General features: G+C 42.8%; 1 protein-coding gene across 3 annotated transcripts in view; it reads left to right on the top strand.

The window, feature by feature from the left end:
- elovl6 (ELOVL fatty acid elongase 6) overlaps positions 1 to 25,758 on the top strand; it is a 93,590-nt gene that overhangs the window by 30,779 nt on the left and 37,053 nt on the right. The window contains exon 1 of one of the 3 annotated variants that reach the window (XM_059964898.1): positions 9,613 to 9,944. The exons of the other annotated variants lie outside the window; for them this stretch is intronic. The gene's annotated coding sequence lies outside the window, so the exon portion shown is untranslated. Of the gene's footprint in view, positions 1 to 9,612; positions 9,945 to 25,758 lie in introns of those variants that run through there. 3 annotated transcript variants of the gene reach the window in all.

Below are 25,758 nucleotides of genomic sequence, written 5' to 3'. Positions count from 1 at the left end.
TGATTCACTCCATTCCAAGCCTTCGACAGAATGCTTTCAAATCTCTTACTATCTTTTCTTTCAGTTGGTCCTGTCGAAGGGTCTCGGCTCAAAACGTCAACTGTGCCTCTTCCTATAGATGCTGCCAGGCCTGCTGTGTTCCACCAGCATTTTGTGTGTGTTGCTGTTTGTACTGGAGGTTACTAAATGATCAAAGAACTCTACCCCACCACAAAGCAGGACTTGAAAGTCTAGGAGAAAAATTAAGAACATTAGTTGAATATGTTGAAGGACTTGATGGCTGGGCGCTGTTTTTCAAAAGACCAAGTCTACTCATGTGGCAGCATGAAATTAGAAAGACAGATTGGACATGTTATTAAATATTTAATTTATAAGTGGTGCTCTTAATCTATGCTATTACTTAAAACTATTAGTTCCTGAAGTGGATTCTATACTCGTGAGCCACATAATTTTTGATTTTTTTTTTAAATCTCAAAATGACTACCAGCAAGCTCAGTCATAACTTGAAAAGCATTTGAGAAGTATTCCACTCCTTTTTTGTTCTGGATGATTAAAACCTATCTTCTGAGAGGAAGTACCACATGAAAAATAGAAGTCTTGTTTATGCAGTTGTACTGAAATAATTTTCTGAAACCGTAAGTGGTTTCCTTTAATTTACCCACAGAGTGCGTGTTGTAAATTCTAGTAGTGGCTTCTCTGGCAGCAGTGGCCCTGATGTTATTGGGCACAGGGCCATTGCTAGCTGTGGAGGTTTTTTTGCCTGTGTTAGTGGGGCTCCAATGGCCGTACAGGTGTTACCTTTGAAACAGTTTAGTTAGCCATTCAAGCTGTCAGGAAAGCTCTTTATTAACTGATCTGTATGAAAAATTCTCAGCAACTGGTACAGCTAATCTCTTCAATAGGTGCGCTTTGAGTTTGTGGTTCTGTTCGTTATGGAGCATAGGGAAACCGGCCTTTAATCATCCATATGTAATTGTATTTCATGAACTGATTCTCTATCTGCTTGAGAGTTTGCTTCACTTTTTATTTTTTGAGGAGCTTCAAATGGAACTGATCATTGTGTAATTTCTTTGCTTTACAATATAGGAGGCCATTTTGACCCATCGAGTCTGTGTCAGTAATCGGAGCAATCTCATTTCCTTGGTAATTTTCACTGTAATCTATTTTGACCACATTTCCATCAGCTCCACTCAGATGCTACCATGTGCCTAAGTACTGAGGGCTGTTTACAGGAGACCCAGAACAGAAGGGAACTTGGTTATTGTGCTTCAGAGGGCCTGTTCCTGTGCTGTATTCTGTGTTTAACCCCATGTCATCACAGGGCAAATGTACAAACTCCACACAGACAACAGTAAGAGGTTATTGTAGCCGTAAGGCTGCATCTCTACTGGACTACCCACATTTGTCAGTAAACATTCCCATTTCTGTCCTTCAGTTGGAGAGTAGCTTACTACTTTGAAGAATATGTGCATTAGTATCCTGAGATTAAAATGGTTGACTTCATAGTCATAGAGAAGTACAGCACAGAAACAGGTCCTTCAGCTCATCTAATCCATGCTACCCATTTAAACTGCCCACCTATGGACCTGCACCAGGACCATAAGTCCTCCATAGCCTCACTATCCATGTACCTATCCAAACTTCTCTTCAGTGTTGAAATCGAGCTTGCATGCCTTGCTTGCGCTGACAGCTTATTCCACACTCTAGCGGCCCTCTGAGCGAAGATGTTTCCCCTCATGTTCCCCTTAAATTTTTCGCCTTTTACCCTTAATCCATGACCTCTGGTTATAGTCCCACCTAACATCAGTGGTTATGATTCTGATAAATCATAATCATTTTGCTTTGTAGAGAGCTTTCCCTTTGTATCGATTGGTTTTGATGTTACTAGGGAATTTATTACCAGGCTCATTACCCTTGATGTCAATGATGCTAATTCTTCCTTCACCAAATTTGTTCTGTTACCTATGTCTAGATCAAGTCTGTAATGAGGTCCTCAAGCAAGTGATTAGGGCACAGACTCGACTGAGCACTGATGAGTAAGTTGTTGAGCTCATAGGACTCTTGACTACATACTACAACTCATGATGAAAGAATAGACAGGGTCACGGTATTTGTATCATAAGCCTTCAGTAATCCTGTGTCTTATCCCAGCACAGCGATTAGACTGGAACAGGTTGTCTAAAGTCAGAGCAAGCTTTGACATGCCAGCCATCTTCACAATTGGGGTGGTGTTTGATCCCATGATGTTTGCTCCAGGAAGTGCCTCTGACTGTTGCTTCAGAGTCGCGCAGAGTAAATGAATTGACTTAAGACTGGCTGCTGTGATACCAGGGACCTCAGAGGAGATGAATCATGAACTCGGCACTTCCAGCTGAAGATGTGACAGTCGGAATTCATTTGTATCCCAGATGAACCTATTTAAATCTTCTAATCGAGTGCCTAATTCTACTGTTGGAGGTCTTTTAGAATCCATCTAAGCAATTAAATGATGGAATATAGCAGTGCTTGCAACAATTAGATTAATGATTGCTGGTTCAAAAATATTGCCCAGATGTTTGTTGGTCTCCTACACCAATCCAAACTCATTTATTAACACACTGCAATTTTCTGACAGCACAATCCTGGTACTAGAAACTCACTGGTTTCCCTTTGGAAATTTTTGGAATAGGGAACCTGAGGTTAGGACATTTACTTCAGAAAAATAATTATCGGTGTGAAACCAAAGTGTGTTGTGATCATTGCTGAAGAGCATTAGATCTGGAATTGACATGTATTTTATCTATTTTGGCTGTGAGTGAAGGTTGTATGGTTGTAATTTGAAGATGGCACCAAAATTATTGGTGTGGTGGATAGTGAAGAATATTTTCTAAGGCAACAGCAGGTTGGAGTCAAAATTTACCCCTTATTACCCCTTAATAATAATGATGAGAGAGACTCTGTATTTACCAACAAGTAACCTTTAATGTTTCTACAGAAAAGTTCGTGGGTTTGCAAACTAACTGTCTGTGCACGCCCACTGGGATTCCCTGATCTTCCACGAATGGTCAATGAAGAGAAGAGGTGCTCGTTGTTCTGCTCTGATCTCCATGTGTCCGTGGGCTCCTCCACACCTGTAATGGTTGGTCTCTGGAGAGTTGACCCTACTTTGAATTCATAGCACCTAATTCTCATCAGTTCAAATGATGCATTTCTATCCTGTTGGTTCGAGGTCACCTTACTGGCTCTGGACCAAGGCTACAACCCTGGTCTCTGCCCTTGTGCCTTTGTTCTTTTCAACTGACTGGTTCAAACCAGGAGACCCAGACACTGAGTCTTAATGAAATCACAGATTGCTTCTCCTGAGATCATGCCGCTTTACATAATTAGTAGATACTTGGCTGAGAATGGTCTCAGGTTTAGCAGGTCATTAGCTGACCCTCCTTGTGTCCACATTCAATTTCTCTGATTGTTATGCCAGAGCAAGAATCAGTTCATCAAACAGTTCACAAAATGGGGGGTGGGGGTGCGGAGAGGGTCTGCAAGGACAGTTTCGCAAAATAGCTTCCTCTATTCCTGTTCACTGATTTTTCTGGTCAACATCTCCCTCCTGTTGATCCATTTTGGAACGCTAAGCCAGGATGGGATTTGCGCAGTAATTGAGAGGGCATCGTGGATTGTTGTAGAATAGAGAAACCCCAGGGTACAAGTATCTAGTTCCCTGGTGTTGCCTCATTGTAAAGGGCTCTGAATACAAGAGCGATGACGTCATGATACAACTGTCGGATATTGGTAAGACTGCATCAGGAATATTATGTACAGTTTAGATAGGCTCCTGGACAGGAAGGGTGGGATGTGGGCCAATTGCAGGCACATAGGACCAGCTGAGGACGGCACGATGGATGGCCTGGACTATTTGTGTCACGGCCTGTTTTTGTGCTGTATGACACTTGGGGGGAGCTCCACTGCAGTACAAAGTGTTGCTAAGAAGTGAAAAGCTTCAGGTTAAACACATGTTGACATCACAACTGCTACAGCATCATAAGCCCCAGACTATGTAGTACACCAGCAACTGATCAATGGTATACAATGGTTATTAATGTGAACTGACACTAAGCAAGTACTCTGTATCAAAATTATTGAATTTCCCTGCAACATGACATCACTACTCTTGTATTGAATTTCCCATCATAATAACTGTATAATTAACCTTCCTCTCCGGTATACTGGGAAACACTCCGTTCATCCGATCTGGTCCTGGTAATGCAGAGCATCGAAAGGGCCCTTTAGTAGAATAAATCAGCATTATCAACCACTGGCTGTCCTCTTACACACCAACGAAAGGGACAAAGCCTTGAAGCGCAATTGCATAATGGATATTAATTAGTCACTGAAAGTGCAGCATTTGATTTTGCACGGAGTAGATGGCACCCGTGAGCTTTTCTGGTGCCGCAAAGACTAGGTTTTTCCATCTATGATCTTTGTTGGTATTCTTGACTTTTGTTCTGGCATTAGGCATGTACCTGATGTCAATATTTGCATAAAGTCCATTTCCAACCACAGAACTTGAAAGTTAGAGCTGAAAGCTCCCCATCTTAACAGACAAAAGAGCAAGGAGCACGTTGTGCTGGTTTGCGTCTTGACTCACTCTGGGATGTAATGCTCGTGCAAGGAAATCTGTCTGGAACTGACTCGGAGGTGTTTGGCTACCTTCCAAAGTCCACAATGTGCTTATTTTTTTCCCAATGTTATCCATTCCTTGGGTCTCCCAGGGATGACCCTGTCAGCAGTAACCAGTAGGGATGTGGCTAGCCATCTGAGCTGGATTGGGGTTGTTGGTTTCTGATGCCTTTAATCAGAATCAGGTTTATTATCACCGGCATGTGATGTGAAATTTAACTTGGCAGCAGCAGCAGTTCAATGCAATGCATAGTGAAAAAAATAAAATTTTTAAAAATAATAAACAAGTAATCTGAGTACTAAAAAATGTGCAAAGAAAACAAATACTTTATATTTAAAAAAAAATAAGTGAGGGTCCAAGGGTTCAATGTCCATTCAGGAATCGGATGGCAGAGGGGAAGAAGCTGTTCCTGAATCACTGAGTGTGTGCCTTCAGGCTTCTGTACCTCCTACCTGAGGTAACAGTGAGAAAAGGGCATGCCCAGGGTGCTGGAGGTCCTCAATAATGGACGCTTAATAATGGTCCTTAATAATTCCCAAGATTCCTTGAGCAGTCAGGCAAGAGGCACAAAATTTCTTGTGTCATGATCATTTTATTATGTGCTAGTGGAAGAAAGGGAATAGACAAATGGACAATGGTACAGTGAGGGGTGAGAGAAACAGAAAGAAAGGTGTTGCTGCTTTGTGGTGAGCTCGGTTTATAGATAAGAAACATTCTGTTCCAGGCTTTCCAGAATGATAAAAGTGCAACCACTAGGAGACACGCTGAATAACTGTATAAACAGTAGAGTGCAATACAGAGAATTACAGTACAGGTAGTCTCCAAGTTACGAACATCCGACTTACAGACAACTCGTACTTACAAACTGAGGAAGGAGAGTGCCGTCTGCCATTTTAAGTCGTTGCCATTGACACAGTGTTGAGTGTTTAACTTTATATTTGACTTAAATTTTTCTTTGTAAGATTCACCCTGATCCCGCCCCCACCAGTTCCGGTCGGCTGGTGGCGCAGTGAGGTCAGTGTCGGGTTTGAGAATGGAGGTTTCCGAGTTCGATCCAGTGTCAGATCACTCCCATGCCGGGTTGATGTGGAGTTTGCAACTTGACATTGTAAAAAAAAAACACTGCCAACACAGTTTAAATTCCCACTCAGAATATTATGGATGATCAAATACCCAAACCCAGCACAGCCCCCACTTGTCCCATGTAGCCTTTCTCAGTGCGGTGGTCCTTAGGACCCAGCGGACCTCGGGAGCCGGCAGAGCTCGGGACCCACCGCCTGCAGTGTTTTGGTTCCATTGACGGGAAGTGATCACGGTTGAAAATAAAGTGGAAATAATAAAGCGCTTGGAACGATGTGAAATGCCTTCAGTCATTGGAAAAGCATTAGGCTACAGTTGGTCAAAGATCGGAACAATTTTAAAGGGTAAAGTGAGAATAATGGAGCACATGAAAGGCCCTGCCCCGATGAAAGCTACAATTATTACTAAGCAAGGCAATTGTTTAATTATTGGAATACATACATTTCTTAATTGTTTTATATGTATAGAAAGGTAAAATATATACTACATACTAAGACAAACGTTTGACTAACTGACGCTAAATAATACCAGATGTACTTGTTCCGATTTGCGTACAAATCTGACTTAAAAATGAACTCAGGAGTGTAACTCGTGCATAACCCGGGGACTGCCTGTAGAGAGAGAGAGATACGCATATATATTAAATAGTTAAATCGGTGCAAAAAACTGAAATACAAAAGTAGTGCTGTAGTGTCAATGTCCATTTAGAAATCTCATGGCAGAGGGGATGAAGATTTTCCTGATTCGTTGAGTGTGTGCCTTCAGGCTTCTGTACCTTCTTCCCGATGGTAGTGAAGCTTGGCCTGAAAGGTGAGCTTAGTTTCCCATTCCACTGTTGATGCATGATCTGCTGAGCGATTCTTAAAGTATTTTATGCTTTTATTTACACTATTCTTAAAAGCTTTTCTCTGGTAGTTTCATCTGTTTTTACCCTAATTTGTGTTTTACTTTTTTTTTCCACAAATGGAGAGTGTATTTGAAAGGTAAAATCAGCCTGATGTTGTGAAAAGTTACTCAGGAATTTCCATTGAATTTTATCCTTTACCTTAGTACTTTTGTAATGTAAAATGTGCTTTGTCATTTCTTCAGTTCAGTGTTGATGATGGGGTGTGCCTTTGTGGTCGATACAGTCAAAAAATGACTCAAAATATTATGCAACATTATTGATTAGAAGATTTGCAATGGGAGTGAATACTTTTTTAATAAAATGCGCAATTTACATTTAGTTTTAAATATCGACGATGCCTGCTGTATTTAAGATCACTTAGTCATCATTTGGAAAGAACATCATTGTATTGCACATGGTGGGCAATGAAGCAAATGGAAGTTGAATAAATAAGTGAAATGTGGAAGCTGGAAATCTGAAATGAAAGTACTCAGCAGGCTGGGCAGCATCTGCGGAAAGAGTTGTTTCAGACCCGACACCCTTCATGTGATCTCGGAAAGAGGATAGCAAGTTAGTGTGCAGGAGAGATGAAGGAGAAGGAAGTTGATTAGAATAAAGAATATCCGAGACGGTGGGGGGGGGGGGGGGGTAGTTGCAGTATCCCTTTGTTAATTATGAGGCTGTGGGGCAAGCCTAGAATATCAAACAATGCTGATTTTTTTTTAAAAAAGCTAAAATTGATGAAAGGCAGAAATGGTTATGGATAGAAAGAAAACATGTTACTAACATGTTAGATTATTGAATCAATTCCTGAAGGCTGCAACGTGACCAGCAAGATGGTGAAGCATCCTTGAGACAACTCGGGCGTTTCATGGAGCCTCGGTGGCACAGACAGTTTTCTTTATTTGTTGTGTATTGTACTGTGGCCGCAAAGTCAACAAGTTTCACAACATACGTTGGTGATATTAAACTTGATTCTGAGATTGGAAGTTTCAAATTGGGAGATTAAAACATTTCCTCTGTTCTGCTTGTAAATTGATGTCGGGATTCTGTCCTTGCCTGCCATGATTTTGTTTTACAAGTTCCTTCCTACCAGTCAAGCTCTTTAATTGAGAATGGCTAGTGACTGGGGTTCTTGCATCATTTTGACGTTACTCTGATGTTTACCTTTTGATGCTTTGGTCTGTTCATCAGCTCAGCTGGAAACTGAGGTACTGCTTCTGTCAACACACACAAAATGCTGGTGGAACACAGCAGGCCAGGCAGCATCTATAAGGAGAAGCACTGTTGACGTTTCAGGCTACCCTTCTGTCAGTGGTTTTGCTTCCATGTAATGCTTCTGAAACTTTGAGGGAGCCCTGCAAAGGGCCAGCCCTTGTCCCTGTGTGGAATACATGGTCTTGCCCTTAAGAATGTTCTTTATGTTAGAGCATGGGGTTAGGCCAGGCATGGGCAAACTACGGCCCATATGCGGCCCGTTAAGCTTTTTAATCCGGCCCGCAGAACTTGATGAAATTATATTGATAAACCTTGTTAACATTTTTTCCCCGCAATTCTGGCATTTTCCCAATAGATGACGCACTCTATATACATTGACCTTTGTTGAGGTGCAGCGTATTACTCCACAGTTGCACTTTACTCTTTGTTCAGCTCGACCTATTTGTGTGAACAGGCGTTCAGCGTCATGAACATCAACAAAGCCAGCCACAGATCCAAGTTAACTGACCAACACCTCAGATCCGTCCTGAGAATCACCACAACAAAACTAAATCCAGACTTTGATGCGCTGGCTAAAAAGGGAGACCAACAACACTGTTCCCACTGAAATTAAAAATAAGTTTCTTCGTTGTGTTATGTAAAAAATGCATTTGAAAATATTTTTTTCAATAAGCCTTACATGTTACATGTCATTTCTGTTAAGTGATGGACATGAGTAGTGCGCAGGTGCACATACGTTCTCAAAATAAAAAATGCGCTCCAGATCAAATAACGCACTCTGCATACTGGCGCGCTGTCACTGTTCTGTCTTTGTGCTGGTCGTTATTGAGTTTTGGCACAGGGGACAATTGAACAAGAAGGAGCAGGACAAGTAGACCTGCATCTCCTACCGTTTTTGAAATAAAGACAGTCAGGAGGAGAGTGATGATGATAATATCTTGAAGGATAACAGAATTTTCAGTGCTTTAAAATAATAACTGTTACTATTAAAAAAAGCTGTATTTTATTCATTTAATTTTCAGTGTTTTAAAAGTCATTTCAATAAATAGCTAAATACCATGGGACTTCAAAGACAGATATTTTGTTGTAATGCATGTGTTCATTTTCAATTGAAATTAAAGCACATGTTTTCTGCATATCCCATGATATTTTATTTTCTCTTATGAGGTATATTACCTAAACACTCTGTCCATCTGCTCCTGGTCCGGCCCCCCTGTCAAATTTTAGAACCCTTTGTGGCCCACAAGTCAAAAAGTTTGCCCACCCCTAGGTTAGGCAGATGTCCAACCCAAAGATTAATGCAAGCCATCGCTCACCTGTGAAGCTGGTGCATGTCCAATGTCTTGTAGAAAGCATGGGAAGAAAGTAGTTGAGATGCACCCAGGATTTAATTGAATTTAATTTTGCATTGTTAAATAGAAATTACACCCGACAAACAGGCTGCTCCTGTATTTACTTTGAGGCAATTTGCTAGCTCATTTGAGTTGAATGTTTAATTTTTGGGCAGGTGATATAATCTGGTGATAAATTGGCCTCTTTGGCCTCTGGCTAACTTTGTGTTTACTTGTGAGGATGTGCTTTGCATTAAGTTTCTTTATTTTCAGTTACCCTATTGTGATCGACTTGTAAAAAGAAGGCATTTTATGTCTGCTTGCATTCCTGCCTACACCTACACTGTTTTGTCTTCCTATAATAAGAATCAAGTGCTTCACTCTCTTCGTGGGGGGTGGGGAAACCTGGTCTGAATGTGGTGTCCATTATCTGGTACAATTGATCAGGCTGAAAACTTGCGCAGTGGGAATGAGGGTTTTGAGTTCTGTTGCTGGAAAGACTGCCATTTAAAACTTAAATTTTCATTGTACAATCAAAGAAATGTACACATAGAACTCTGTCCCTGGTGAAGAGATGGAACAGACCAACAGAATAGAAGCTGTACTTGGATCACAGCACCTTGCCTGTGCATTTGTATTATCTGCAATATATAGGTGCAGGTGACGCCAAGGTACGATCGAAGTTCAAGACGGCACCAGCAAACAAGGTGGCCAACGGCAACGCCCTGCCGACAGTTCACGGAGCTACGTTTACTCCTACTTCTTCTTTCAGGTACACTTCTACTACGATGCTGTGCACGATTGGAATCTGTGATTTACATCTCGATGGTTTTAGGCCAATTGAGCGATATTTGGGCTTCACTGCTTCCGAGGCAGAAGAGGTTGGGAATGTAGTGTGCAGCCTGGAGGGCTAGAGGGCTGGACATGGGGCATGTGCCCGTGATCGACTCCATTGCTTCCATCCGATTGAGGCATCTAGCAAGGTTGAAGTCAACGAAGATGTGAGTGGAGGATGGGGGAGGGTGTTTGACGCTGTCTGCCTGTGTTTGACCATACTTCCTCCCTCTTGTTAGCCCCTGTTGGAGGAAAGTGCAGGACTCTTGGAATCCATGTTGCAAGGACTGTCTAGTGAGGCTCATGGCTGTAGACCCATTTCAGGGGGCCTTTGAGGTTCATGTTGCAGGTGTTTCTGGATTCTGGTTACATTATTTTTCCCAAACCAGAGATGCTGGAAATCCAAGTAACACCCTCAAAACTCTGGAAGAACTCGGCATCTATGGAAAAGAGTAAACGGTTGACGTTTTGGTCCAAGACCCTTCGTCTCTTTTTTGCTATTCTTTTGAGCGGTTTGACCAATGCAGACTGAGGTGCTTTGGCAAAGACAGGCACTGAGGCCTACAGTCAGCCAGCAGCATGTCGTTGAATGGAACCAAACTGAATACCCCTGGACTCTTGATGTTTGATATTCTGCGTGTTGTTCGGTCGGTGTTTGCAATTTGTTCTTTTTCTTGCACTTTGGGAGTTTGATGTTTTCTTTGAGTGCGTTCCTTGGTATTTCTTTGACTACCTGCAGGGGGAAAGAATCTCACAATTGCATTTGGTATGCATACTTCGATAATGCATTTTGAAATTTGTTTGGGGGCGTAATGTGCGTTGAGGAGACCATCAAAGCTCGCAGCATGCTCTGTACCAGCCGGGGAGATGAGCTGGACAATGGCAGATGGAGTTTAAAGCAGACAGGTGAGAGGTGTTGCATTGTGAGGGGGTAAACTCGGGTAAGACACAGTGAATGGCTGTGTTCTGAGATGTGCAGCAAAACAAAGGATGTTAGGAATACCTTGAAATGGCATCACATGTAGATGTCCTTTAGCACGTTAGCCTTCGTTAAACAGAATACTGAGTACAGGAGATGAGATGTTATGTTGAAGTTGTACAAGATGTTGCTGAGGCCTAATTTGGAGTATTGTATGCAGTTCTGAGGTCACCTACCAATGTGAAATATCAATAAGATTGAAAGAGTATGGAGAATATTTATGATGATGTTGCTGGAACTTAAGGACTTGAGTTACAGGGAAAGGTTGAATAGATCTTGAAACCTACCCAGCCAGTTAGTGCTGATAGAAAAACTGCAGTACCCTCTTAAACTCTTAGTAGGAGTCTAACAGGGTGATGCAAACCTGTACAGTTCTCTAGCATATAGGCGAGGAAGATTCTAACTGAGCTTAATCAATACCAAGTCCAGTCAGTTCAATCATTTTAATGGCGAAAATCAGCTGGAGAGAGAAACTTTTTATGTTAATCAGGTATATTAGTTATTAAAGTTATTTAAATCTGCTTTTAAATACTTCTAAAGAAACTTTGAAATTTTAATTGTATTTTTAATTTTTTGGCGTGACTTTGACAGTCTAATGCAGTTTTGACAGTTGGTTAGCATGGGCTGTGGTTGACCAGGTTCAAAAGCAATTCAGATGTGATTGAAAGTCCTTGCACTACACAAGACCTCACTGATCAGCTGGAAGGAAATTGCCCTTGGGAAAAGAGTAGACTTAAAGAACTTTGCCCAACCAAAGCAAAATGCCAAAGAAGACCTGAAAGATCAAGGCAAACAATTTAGGGCTCTGCAAGAGTTGGTTAGGGAACTTGAGGAATTGTGAGCATAATTGTATAATTCTGGAAATAATGGTAGTTGCTTATCGGTGGGAGGAAGTTTTTAACCACAGTGGCAACATGCCTTTTCCTAGGAGCAAAATTTAGGTATCTTGCCCACCTGAGAACATGCTTATTAAAGTAGTTGTTGAATGGGTGTGAAGCTGTGCTAAGTGTTACGTATTCAGGCAACAATGAATATATGAGTTAGGCAAGGGTTCATATAACAAATAACACTTTTATTAAACACTGAAAACAAACCCCCCAAAAGTACAGACACTAACGTAAACCGGAAACCAGCTGCTGTGCGGCAGCTTAAACAGTTCTTAAAGCGATGTTGCAAAAACAGTTCTGTAAAGTAGTATTGCCAAAAGTTCAGAAATGCTCACGGTCCATTTAAAAGGAAAGACTTTATAAGACGATTTAAATTCTCTTTCACTTCGTTTTGCTTCGATCCCTGGCGTTGAACTTCCCACGAAGAATTTACGAAACGTAATGAAACGGCTTAAAGGCACTGACCTTTCCTTTATCACACTGTCCTCAATATTCTGCTATCCCGCAGAGATTAACACGAGAACAGTCCACGAATTCCTTTCCAAATAAGGATTAAATAAGGTCGAACCTGTTTCACCGTCGTAAATCGATCCTCCTCGATCTTTAGCTCCCGAACTCCGATCTTCACTCTCCACTGATTCTCAAACTAGCAGTATTGTAAAGAACCTGCTGGCAATGACCTTTTAAACTTTAGGCATTAGATAAAACTTCATCTTTCAACTAAACTGCGTCATCACATTAAATCACACAGTGGCATGAAGTCAACTTGGCAAATCCAGCCACGAACTGCCCCTTCCTTTTATAACCTGTTTAAAAAAAAACTGTCACATGATCTCTACTGGCGGGAAAATGACGTCACTCCACCATCACAAGACCATTACCTCAAGTCCAGTATAGCTTCAACCCCAGTCATGTGACAAGGGTACCACTGTCATGTGTCACGAGTACGTAACACAAGACAGGTGTGTTGTAGCAGAAAAATGGGTTAATGGACTGTGGGGCAGTTTGAAGAGGATTTTCCAGAGGTACGTTGGTCTCCCTAGCACCAAATTCTGGGGTTACTGACTTGATCAATAGTCAAGGGCTCTGCTCTATGCCATCTTTATTGTAAATGTTTGTGAAGTGGATTGGTGTGCAAACTGAGTTACTGGTGTCTTGGGTAGAGCAGGCGTTGAGAAAAGACAGCTGCCCAACAAGATATTCAACATGTGCACTCTTACAGCAAATGCGCCAGGTATTGAGTGGGCCGAGTACGCCCCAAGTATTAAGCCTGGCCCTTTAGCAAAGGATTGTGTAGAATTTATTGCCGGGCCATCTGGGAAACTAGTTCACTTTTACCCCAGTTTCAAGCAATTTGCATTGAAATGTGGCAGTCAGCCAGGTAGTTTACTTTTCATACAAAACACCAGAACAAGTTTGCCAAGATATACAGTCCAGTCTAAACTCATGGGAATGCTCTGAGCAACAGATTAGTTCAGGCATGCGTAACCATGACTAGCTAGTCCTGTACTGACTATTATTGCTTATGATGAAAAGAAGGTGATTTGTCCTTAAATGACAGTAGAACTGGACTGTGGAAGCATTGTGACACTTCCCAGGAGTGGATTTAAAATTAAATTGAAGACCTCGAGGCTCACAGGCAAATAACCAGCCAAAAACTGGCACCAATCCAAGAACTGAGACATTAGGAAGGTGAACCTAAATCTGTCGAGGGTTAAGTTGTAAACCTAAAGGATGTGTAAATGCAGCAACATTTAAAATTGACCTGATGTTGGATTGAAAGAGCATTTGCAGGACAGCAGAGTGAGATGTCGGATAAAAGGGCATACACAATGTGTTAGAATACTGTCGGGCAGTTCTGCTTGCCGCTCTGCTCTGCACTGAGTTGAGGCTGAGGGCGTGGCCTGCTCCGGCTGCTCTGGGCTTTGTGTCTATGGACTCACTATTGTTCTGAATGCTATTTGCTTACTTTCATTGCTTGCACAATTTTACATTGGGAATTTGACAGTTTTTAAGTGGGTGTTTTTTTTTGGTTTCTTTGATTTGTGGCTGCTTGTAAGGAGACAAATCTCAAGGTTGTATAACATGTGCATACTTTGATAATAAATGCCCTTGGAACTTTGTTCATGGAGGTAGGAGAATGTGGAACTGAGTGGAATAGACGAAATTTGAGGTGGCCAAAGTGTGGATGGCAATTCCTAGAAAACACAAGGTGGCAGAATATTTACACATTAGTTTCCAACAAATCCATGCTGATGGAATGAAAGTCCTTTTGATGGGCATGAACCTGGACTGCTCGTGCATTTTCTTTTCTTTGTCGCATACTGATCATTATGGAGTCCGAACATGAGTTTAAATTTATTCCCATTAATTGCCATACACTTTAGACCTTGACCTTCTACTCTTTCCCTTTTCTTCTTCTTCCTCTGCCAGACGGTTACAGATGGGGCCTAGTGGAGAGGGTGGGTTTGGCAGGCTGGCAGTGTGGAAGATGACAGAGCATTGTGCTCTAAAATCAAGGTGGCGGGACGGGGAGTGTGGGAGACTAATCCCACCCGAGACACGTGGGGCAGACTAGTCACATCCCCTTGCTGTTGGCACTTGGCAGCCTCCACTACCAAGTAGAGGTTAAACACCAACTGGAGGGGCAGCACCTCACCTTCCACCGGGGTAGCCCACAATCTGGCAGAATGAACATTGAAGTTTCCAGCTCCCATTAACTGCTCCACCCCCGCCCTGACCCTTTGCTCTTTAAACTCTCATCTTGATCAGTTTGGCCCCCACCACTGTCTCCCCCCTTACTTCATGTTCCACCTTCCTCTCCTATCAGATTCCGTTATTCCCTGTCACTTTTATCGCCCAGCTTCTGATACCATTCCCATTCTCCCCTCAGTCATCTGCCTATCACCACCCCCACCCCCCCATCTTACCTGCGCCTGCTTATTGCTTCCGAGTTCTTGCTCTACCTCTGTGCTCCACCATTTTATGCTGTTGAAATGGGCTATCTCCCCTCTATCTCTCAGTCTGCACGAAGGGTCCCGATCTGAAGCGATTGCTATCCATTTCCCTCCAACAGACGCTGCCTGTACCACCGAGTTCCTCCAGCGTACTGTGAGATAACTCCGGCTGGAGTCCGCCATGGAATCATGGCTGATTTATTTTTCCCTCTCAACCCTGTTGTCCTGTCTTCTCTGCATGACCTTTGACATCCTTACTAATTGTGTAGCTGGTGACAGCTGCATCGGGCACCCCGCTTGTGTAGCGGTTAGCACAATGCTGTTGCAGCCAGGGGCATGGGAGTTCAGAGTTCAATTCCAGTGTCATTTGTAAGGATCCTCTGTGCAACCCGCCAGTGGAATGAGCAGGTTTTCCCTGGTGCTCTGGTTTCCTCCCACAGTCCAAAAACGTAATGGGTAGATTAATTGGTTATTGTAAATTGACCCCTCATTAGATTAGAGTTAATCAGGGTTGTCAGGGGATTTTGGGGTACCATGGCTTGAAGGGCCAAGGGGCCTACACTGTATCATTACGCACATAAACACAGTGGCTTGGCCTCCACACTCATCTGTGGCAACAGGTTCCGTAGATCCTCTGGCTGGAGAAATTCCTCGGTTAATTAATGGCCAGAATTTGATGTCACTGCCATGTGTGGGGAAATTGCACAGGGAAAGACTGCCTGTGTTGAAACAAATAACACGAGGATATAGCCAATCCAGTTTCCTGAAGAGCAGAATTTCAACAGGGAATGGGTGCAGACACTTTCAAAGCATCCTCAAAATGCTTTGCACAAAATGGACAGGCACAAATAGGTTTGCTTCTAGGTTTGCTACTAACGCTTTTCTTTGGAAGTAATTAAAGTGCATTCTGGTGACCTTAACTGCTTTCGGCTCTGATGTGGTATTTGGATGCAAATTTGTTGGAACCAAATGACACAACTTTGTGATTGTTGAGACTGTGCCAGCTTCCGGGGTTTAGATGCTCCGATTCTCTAGAGTACGGATAGCTGGCACTGTCCCTCTAATGATTCTGGCCTGCTCTGCTAATTGGTTGCCATGTTTTGCCACCCAGATTTGGATATTTAAAGTGCTTGCGTTGGGGGCTCAATTATCAGCTGAGCTTTGGTTCAGTATGTGGTTGCTCTCTCATTGTGATTCTCATCTCATCAAGTTCTCATCTAGTTAAGAACCCTGTTCTTGCCTCAGTCTCGAAATGGTGTCTCAATTCTAGTCTTGTATACTCCAGCACGTGGGTCCTTGTCGTCCTCACCTAAACCTCTTGTTACGGTGACACTCAGAGCAGACTCAGCAAATTCTGCCTTGACTTTGCAGTGGAGCCATATCTGAACATGTAGCCACAGATTATATCGATGTTTATAATGGTGCACACCCTACATTCTTCATCCAGATTGATGTTTCACACACAACCCCATTGTGCTAATGTATGCACAAACCAAAGCAATCAAATTATTCCACACTGTCCGAGATCTTGCAAATCTGCAATTACTATAGTTCTATAGATGTACCGTGGAGAGCATTCTGACAGGCTGCATCACTGTATGGTATGGAGGGGCTACTGCACAGGACCAAAAGAAGCTGCAGAAGGTTGTAAATTTAGTTGGCTCCATCATGGGTACTAGCCTACAAAGTACTCGGGACATCTTCAGGGAGCGGTGTCTCAGAAAGGCAGTGTCCATTATTACGAACCTCCAGCACCCAGGGCATGCCCATTTCTCACTGTTACCATCAGGTAGGAGGTACAGAAGACTGAAGGAACACACACTCAGATTCAGGAACAGCTTCTTCCCCTCTGCCATCCAATTCCTGAATGGACATTGAATCTTTGAACATTACCTCACTTTTTTTAAATTACAGTATTTCTGTTTTTGCATGTTTTTAATCTATTCAATATATGTAATTGATTTACTTGTTTATTTTTTTTCTGTTAGGTTATGTATTGCATTGAACTGCTGCTGCTAAGTTAACAAATTTCACATCACATGCCGGTGATAATAAACCTAATTCTGTAACTTATCCCCACTCCTAATACCCTGCACAGAATTAGAATCCCTAAGAGCAATAGCAAGTGGTTCTAAAGCCAAATTAAATAATAAAGGACTGAGGAGACAACCCTGATGGGTACTTCCATATAATCTAAAATAATACTTCAGTACTTCATTGGTAAACTGGAAGTGTTAGAGAACATTTCAGTCCTGATGAAGGGTCTCAGCTGAAAACATTGACTCATTTATATGGATGCTGTCACTCCTGAGGAGTCCCTCCAGCATTTTGTGTGTGAGTGTTGCTTTAGATTTCCAGTATCTGCAGATTTTCTTGGGCTAATGTTAGAAAAACATTAGTTTTACAATGCAGACAGGAGAGGTAGGGAAAACAGGGAACCTTTGCCATAGGTGGGGAGACCAATGTTGTCAAGGTGACAGTTACTTTAAAAAAATAATTGAGGCAAATAAGAAAATGTGCAAATGGAAACAAATGTATAGTTACATCCTCATAGAGAGGGTAAACAGCATTCATGCGTAATGCAAACACGAGATTCTGTAGATGCTGGAATTATAATGCAACGCACACAAACTGCTGGAGGAACTCAGCAGGCCAGGCAGCATCTATGGAAATCAATAAGCAGTCGACGTTTCAGGCTGAGACCTTTCCTCAGGACTGTACTCCCACTTACTCTTTTCTGGTGATGCTGCCTGGCCTGCGGAATTCCTGCATTGGTGCTTGATGTTTCTGAATTCAGTGTTGAGTGCCACAGGTTACACCATGCCCAGATGTAGGGTATGAAGGTGATACCCAGGATAAGCATGAGGGGCTCCGGCTGTTTAACAACTCTGGTCTTCCTTCAAGCAATGTAAGAAGTAGTAAGTTAAAGAACGATGTCAGCAATTATACAGAATTCGGGTAGATCACTGTATCTGTGAGTGTTACACAAACTCTTCAAGTCTTTGCCCAAATCTGGTGTTAGTGTGTAGCACTTTGTCTTGTCCCATCCCCACAACTTCCCAAATTTAAATGTTCATTGTAAATTTATTATCAATTGTATGTATACACAACCGTACACTACCCTGGCAATCACTATCTTGCAGCATTTACAGAAGTAAGAAATACAATATAATTTTACAGAAAAACTGTACAGTACATAAAGACTGACAACAAAATGGGAAAACAGTGTAAATAAAATGATACTGAGAGCATGAGTTGTAAAGAACCTTTAAAGTGAGTTTGTAAGTTGTAGAGTGGTGGTGAATGAAGTTACTCTGGTTCAGGAGCCTGATTTTTTTTTTTGCCTTTAAACCAATTTATTTGATTCTCAAGTTTATACTTCAAGTATTTTTAATCAGTGATTCATAGATGCGGGGGATATGTTATCCTGTTGTCTCTAAATGTGTTTCTAATTTTTAATCATTATTTTGGTTATTTGAAATGATCCACACCGCTAGTTATTCTTGGAATGTTAGGCATCTTGATTTTAATCCACCACAATAGATCACTGCCATCCAAAATAGTTTAAGGTGGTGTCTGAAGAAAAGTAAACTCATATCCTTTATATAACACTTTCATAATCTTATTATTCTTTATGACAACAAAAGTATTTTGAACTGTAATTAACAAATAATAGAAATCTTAAGTTTTGATTATCATAAAGCTCTTAAAAAAAGATGATTTATTCAAGTCAGGCACTTGTTTTTGTTGACCAGTCCATCACCTATGGGTAAGAACATCCCTAATCCACTTTTCCCCCACTCACCATTATCTTTTTGCCTGCCTTTCACCCTCCTAGTGCTCCTCCCACCTTTTTCTTTCGTCCATGGCCTTCTGCACTTTTCTATCACTCTCCCTTCGCCTGCCCTGTATCTCTTTCACCTGTCAACTTCCAATCTCTTCACTTCATCCCTCCTCTTCCCAGTTTCATCTATTACCTTGTGTTTCTCTCTCACCTCCCCCCACCTTTTAAATATATTCTTCACCTGTTTGTTTCTCCAGTCGCACCGAGGGGTTTCGCCCTGAAACCTCGATAGTACTCTTTTTCCACAGACGCTTGCCAGGCCTGCTGAGTTCCTCCAGCATTTTGTGTGTGTTGACGGCAACGCATTTACTCCGTTGGGAGTGTGTGGAGATTCAGCATGACATCCAGATAGATAGATACTTTATTGATCCCAAAGGAAGATAGTGTCACAGTAGCATTACAAATATTAGAAGAGAAGTTAAAAAAATTTTTAAAAAGAAATGGGTTTTCTCAAACAATCTAACAGGAGGGGGACTGAAAAAGAAGGGGGAAGATACCAGAATAAAAAGACAGGGCAGGGGAAAGAGGGTAACTAGAAGGTGATAGATGATAGAAGAGAGAGCAGAATTAAAGTAAGAAATTAATACTCAAGCTTGGTAATGAAATGATTGGAATTAAGAATTTTGTTACACTTTAATGATTAGTTGGTTGTTTTGGAACAGTTTCAACTTAATGAGTAAATGATCACATGTTCAGTTTTTGTTTTGCATGCCATCCATAAAGATCATTTCTGTACAGCAGTGCATTGTGAAAACAGTAACAGTGCCAAACGAGGTTTTACAGAAAGTGCAGGCAGAGAGTGAAACATTATTGAAGTGTAAAGTACTATATACTGGAATGTGTAATGGAATTGAGTAAACTCTAATATTGTTTGTTCCATGTTTTAAAGGTTAAGTCTCATCATAGACATGTACATTCAGACATTAGCTTCTGTCATACTGACCAGGGTAGCCTGAGTGGTTTGGTACATGGTCAGGTGTTGAAACAAATTTGTTGCAAGTTTTAAAATTAGTGTAGTTTGAATTGGAGTTACATCCAAAAATAGGGCATGAAACCAGCTTCAGAATCGTACTCACATACAAAAATAAAACCTTTTAGTAAGGTAACTAAAATCCACTTAAGGGGGGTGGGGGGGGAGCAAGTCCCTATCAAAGGAGGTGTAAGGCACTCCTTCTCTCCGCTAGACTGCAAGTAGCCCTTCGGCAAGGTGTAGCACCTGCTCAGCCCCCCGATCAGGGTCATGTGAAGCCGTGGGAGCAGGTGGTGGATGGTTGTATGAGAAGCTGGTTCATATCATAAGTCCTTGTTGTGTGCCTCAGACACCAGGCAGAAAATCACTGAAGTCTATTGATAATGGCTTGGTCACCCATCTTGTAAAGACACTGGCCTGATGAAGGCAATGGCAAATCACTTCTGCAGAAAATATTTGCCAAGAACAATCATGGTTATGGGGCGTATAAGAGTGAGACAGACCAGCTGGAGGAGTGGTGTCACAACAAACTCGCACTCAATGGCAGCAAAACCAAGGAACTGATGAGGACTTCAGAAAGGGGTAGCTGGGGGTCAGTGGTAGAAAGAGTGAGCAGCTTCAAGTCCCTGGGTGTGGACATCTCAGAGGATCTATCCCGGGCTCAACAGGCTGATGTAATAGTGATGAAAGCACACCAGCGGCTCTACTTCATTAGGAGTTATAGGAGATTTGGTTTGTCACCTATGACCCTTACGAATTCCTATAAATGTACAGTGGAGTGCATTCTGACGGTGCATCACAGCCTAGTAAGCGCCACCCCCCCCCCCCCCCCCCAAATGCACAAGATCACAGGAGGGTTGAGGACTCAGCCAGTTCCACAACCCTCTCCATCCTCACGAGGCAGTCCCTCGACAGGGCAGCATCCATTATTATGGACCCTCACCACCTGAAGAGCCACACTCAATGTTTTAGGAACAGCCTCTTCTCCTCTGCCGTCAGATTTCTGAATGGTGCAGGAGCCCATGTCAGTACCTCATTACTCCTTTTCTTTGTATTACTTACTTTTGTAATTTATAGACTTTTTTTAATATACCTTTCCACTACATTGCTGCCACAAAACAAAAAAATTTCACGTCACAGGTCAGTGATTTTAAAAGAAATTCTGATTTCTGACAGAAAATAGACTAGAGGGAAACAGGTGAGAGAATGGAAACCACTGAGCATTGTCAGAGAATCAACAACACTTCTACATTTTAAGGAAACATAAGATCCCGATTCAGCAAGTTTGTATTTCAGATCAGAGCAAGATGTTTTGCATTAGTTGCTCATATCAAGTACACAAATCAAACTGAACATGAGATTAAGTGGATATCATCATCTGCTGCGTTGTATGACATCATTACGTGCCAAGTCATATGACGTGGGCGATTATGCTCTCATAAGCATGATTGTTCTTGGCAGATTTTTTCTACAGAAGTGGTTTGCCATTGCCTTCTTCAGGGTAGTGAAGACGGGTGACGAGACGGGTGACGTTCAGACCAAGGTGCACAATGCAGTACATGATGAGACCTGGCAGGTGGAAGGAGCTCATAGTCTCATGTCCCGGAGGGAGAAAGTTATTTCACTTCCTACCAGTCCTGTCATAATGCTACAGTACCTCCTGTCTAATAATTGGGGGGGGGGGGGGGGGAATCATTGGCAATGCCAAGGGCTTTGTGTATGCAGTATTCCTGATAAATCTCTTCAATGGGTGGAGGAGAGACCCTGATGATCCTGTTGGCAGTCCTTAGAATTGTTTGTAGGACCTTGCAGTTCTCCTACCAGTTGGTCAGGGCACTCTCACTGGTGATCCCAGTTAGAATGGGAAGTCTCACTTTCCTCAGCAAGTGGAGACTCTGCTGAGCTTTTGTGACTAAACAGGTGGTTTTGAGGGACGAGTTGAGTTCTTCTGTTAAGTGCACTCCCCGAAACCTGGTGCTCCTAACTCTCTGTGGAGGAACCGTGTGTGTGCAGTGAGGAGTGCACCATCCTAAAATCCACGATCATCTCTTTAGTCATGTCCACATTGAGATTCAAGTTGTTGTGCTATTCTACCAACTGCTCCACCTCTTTTCTGTATGGCGTCTCATTGTCATTGTTGGAGGACAGCCACTGTTGTGTCATCGGCGAACCTGGTGATTAGGTTTGAACTGGATCTAGCAGTACAGTCGAGCAGCATTGTTGTGGGCTGAGAACTCAGTCCAGGGGTGAGGGGGAAGGGGTCACCGGTACTCAGTGTGATGGAGCTAGAGATGTTCCTGCCAACGCAGACTGACTGGCCTTTCTGTCAAGAAGTCCAACATCTAGTTGCAGAGAGGGGATTTGAAACACAGTGAGGACAGTTTACCCTCCAGCTTCCGAGGGATGATTGTGTTAAAACACTGAAGTTGAAGTCAATAAACAGCATCCTGCTTATGAGGCACCATTTTCCAGGTGGGATGGGACAGAGAGGAGTGCAGAGGTTTTGCCATCATTAGCAGAGCGATTTGAAAGATGAAGAAACTGGAAAGGGTCCAAAGCAGCAGGAAGATGGGATTTAATTTGATCCATAACCAGAGCTCAAAGCACTTCATTGTTGAGGTCAGTGCCACTGGACAGAAGGTGACTGTCACCACCTTGGGCACTGGGATGATGCTGGCTGCCTTGGATCCTGCTTGGGAAAGTGCACTCCTCCAGAGAAACGTTGAAATATTTATTGGCCTGACCAAGTGTGTTATCAAGCCCTGCAGTTTGACATGGTTTGACCCTGGCTAGGGTCTTCCTCACACCCACTGTTCCTCGGGTGGTCCTTCCTCAATGGCGCATTGTTTTGCGCATCAAACATGCGTAGAAGACATTCAGCCTATCTGGAAGTAAGGCGTCGCTGTCATTGATGTGCAGGTTGGACCCATGATCCACTAAGGTCTGAATATGTCTCCAGTGTCACAGGAACGGCTGTATATTCTCTGCGAGTAATCCTGTTTTGCCACCTTGATGAGACAGGAGAGTGCAGCTCTTGCTGGCAGGAGACCCATCTTATTTGAAGATAACATCCTGATCTCTCAGCAGTGCTTGGACCTGTGCTGTCAACATGGCTTCTGGTTTGCCCTCACAGAGATGTGTTTAATAACTGCCTTGTCTATGAAGCCAGCCACAGATCCCGCAGATGCATTGATGTTAATGTGATAGTTGTAGGTAGCCATCTCCCTGTGTTTCCAAAACAGATCCACAATGCTGAGCTGAGCTGCTTCTGGCCAGGTTGTAATCTCTTTTTCAACAGGTTTGACTCATAGAAACATAGACATCTTTAGCACTTTACAGGCCCTTCGGCCCACAATGTTGTGCTGACCGTGTAACCTACTATAGAAACTGCCTAGAATTTCCCTACCGCATAGCCCTCTATTTTTCTGAGCTCCATGTACCTATCTTAAGAGTCGCTTAAAAGACCCTATTGTATCCACCTTTACCATCTTCGCTGGCAGTGCATTCCACACACCCACCACTCTCTGTGTAAAAACTTCCCTCTGATAGTCCTCTTGTATCTACTTCCAAGCACCTTAAAACCATGCCTCCTCGTGTTAGCCATTTCAGCCCCGGGTAAAAGCCTCTGGCTATCCACACGATCAATGTTTCTCATCATCTTATACACCTCTATCAGGTCACCTCTCATCCTCCGTCGCTCCAAGGAGAAAAGGCCAAGATCACTCGACCTATTCTCATTAGGCATGCTCCCAATCCAGGCAACATCCTTGTAAATCTCCTCCGCACTCTCTCTATAGTATCGAGGTGTCAGAACTGAACATCTGACTCAGTCAGTGATCTGTATGCAGGAATTAGCATAGCAGGTAAGTATGCGGTGAAGAGCAGCTTGGTTGATATGCGGCAGTGATGTTGGTATAAACCAGGTCTTATATGTTCCCTTTTCTGGTAGCAAAGTCAACATGCTGGTAGAATTTAGTCAGGACTGTTTTTAAGTTAGCATGGTTGAAGTTGCCAGCAACGATAACTGTCATTGTTTGGCTTGAAGGTTACTATGGACACCATAGACCTCATACAACAGCACAGGGGGGAGGTGGTTAATATATAGAGCCATGATCACTATGGCAGAGAACTCCCTCGGAAAATGGCCTGCACTTCACCGATAAGAATCTACTAGAGGTGAACAGTGGGCCGTCACTATTGAAGCATTCACACACCAGTTCTCACTAATGTAAGTGCACACACACCTTCCCCGGATCTTACCAGAGGTCACAGGATTTCTGTTGGTCTGAAAAGGGAGAGAACCATCTAACTAGATAGCAGCTTCAGGGGTGTATCCTCGAGCCACATTTCCATCATCTTGAGCCCATTTGTTTGATGTTTCAAGCTTGGCCTGGATATTTAATGTAAGATGTTAATGGATTACTGTGAGGCTGATTTATACAGTATATTCTTTGGACTTTACTAATTCTTTATATCTGGGCAGTCAGAGTTCAGTATTGTGGATGGTGGGGAGCTAGTGAAGATATGTCAGCACCTCCCCAACACTAGGAAAGTATTGCATCTTAATTGTACCCAACCAAAAAGATGCAAAAGGTTTTAAAACATGCCATCAAGGATACTGTGGAAGTTGCAGTAAGGCAAGGGTTAAAGGCAACGTTCACAAGGATGGCCTGATGCAGTTGTAGTCAAGTGAGACCACTGCGGATACCTGTGCCCACTACAGACGAGGTAGGTTGTAGTCAAGTGAGACCACTGCGGATACCTGTGCCCACTACAGACGAGGTAGGTTGTAGTCAAGTGAGACCACTGCGGATATCTGTGCCCACTACAGACGAGGTAGGTTGTAGTCAAGTGAGACCACTGCGGATACCTGTGCCCACTACAGACGAGGTAGGTTGTAGTCAAGTGAGACCACTGCGGATACCTGTGCCCACTGCAGACGAGGTAGGTTGTAGTCAAGTGAGACCACTGCGGATACCTGTGCCCACTACAGACGAGGTAGGTTGGGGTGACTGTGTACTCAAGCCGGATGAGTGAATCCTCTGTAGTGAGACTTTCTGAGAAAGCTGTACTGAAAACACAGCGTCCCTGTACACAATAGGGGTGCCAGAGACAGGCGAGTTAACAGAAGGATGTGAAACCTACCGAACTATTAAGGTACAATTGTCATTACTAACTTCAGAATATCATTGGCTGTCTGCTTGAAGTTTCGATTGACTTTAACACCTCTATTGTGAATGGCAGTTAATCTTGTAATACTTTCAATCCATACTTTTTCCATTTTGCTATTTCCACTCTTTGCTACAGTAAATACTGCCTCATTTATCCAGACTATGCTAGAACAAGATAAATGCTCCCTTTCTCACTGTGACATTGTTCTGAAGCCTCTGAAAATGGTTTCTCCCAGAATTTGTTCCCTCTACTCCCCTCTCACGCTGACTTTTAGCTCCCTTCTTCCATATCTTCCCAGCCCAGCTTTCATCGAAAGTTCCTTTTTCATTATTGTTGGCCTCTTCTTGCCCTCACCTTTTGCTACCTTCCTACCTGTGAAACCGGCAGGCATCTTTACGCTAGCATTTCAAGTCATAGCTTGAAACGAGAGCTGGAATGAGTCAGTCAGCCAGGTGTCTGAAATAATTCTTCAAAACCACATTACTGGTGCGGTAGAGGATGGGATTAGACACTGAGATGTGCGGTACGCACACTTCTCCATCAGTAATCACATCCACATCTAGGCATTGAAAAGTCACTCGGAAAAGTGAAGTGGCACTGAAATATTAAAATGTCCATTTCTCTGTAACTTTGATCTTATGAACTTTGGGAATTTTGGTGAAATCCTTCACCTCACAGCTCTCTTTCTTCTGTCTCTTGCCCTCCATCCCAGACCCCCGGATCTGCCGAACTATAGCTGCCCCTTGTAATTAATCTAGGAAAGCTATTAGTGTGGCAAGCTTCTCTGCTGTTGTTCGGACCCTTCTGCATGCAGTGAGCTCATGTACCATTAATTGACCTTTTGTATTTTCTCCTCCTATTTCCCTTCGTCTCCCAGACACAAGAATCCCAAACTTCCATAATGTATGCATATAGCTTGTGCATATAATGAATGTATTATAAT

This window comes from Hypanus sabinus, chromosome 3 (assembly GCF_030144855.1).
Source record: "Hypanus sabinus isolate sHypSab1 chromosome 3, sHypSab1.hap1, whole genome shotgun sequence".
In the NCBI taxonomy this organism is placed as follows: domain Eukaryota; kingdom Metazoa; phylum Chordata; class Chondrichthyes; order Myliobatiformes; family Dasyatidae; genus Hypanus; species Hypanus sabinus.
The sequence above is the reverse complement of the archived record's forward strand: the minus strand, read 5'-3'. Positions and strand labels throughout refer to the sequence as shown.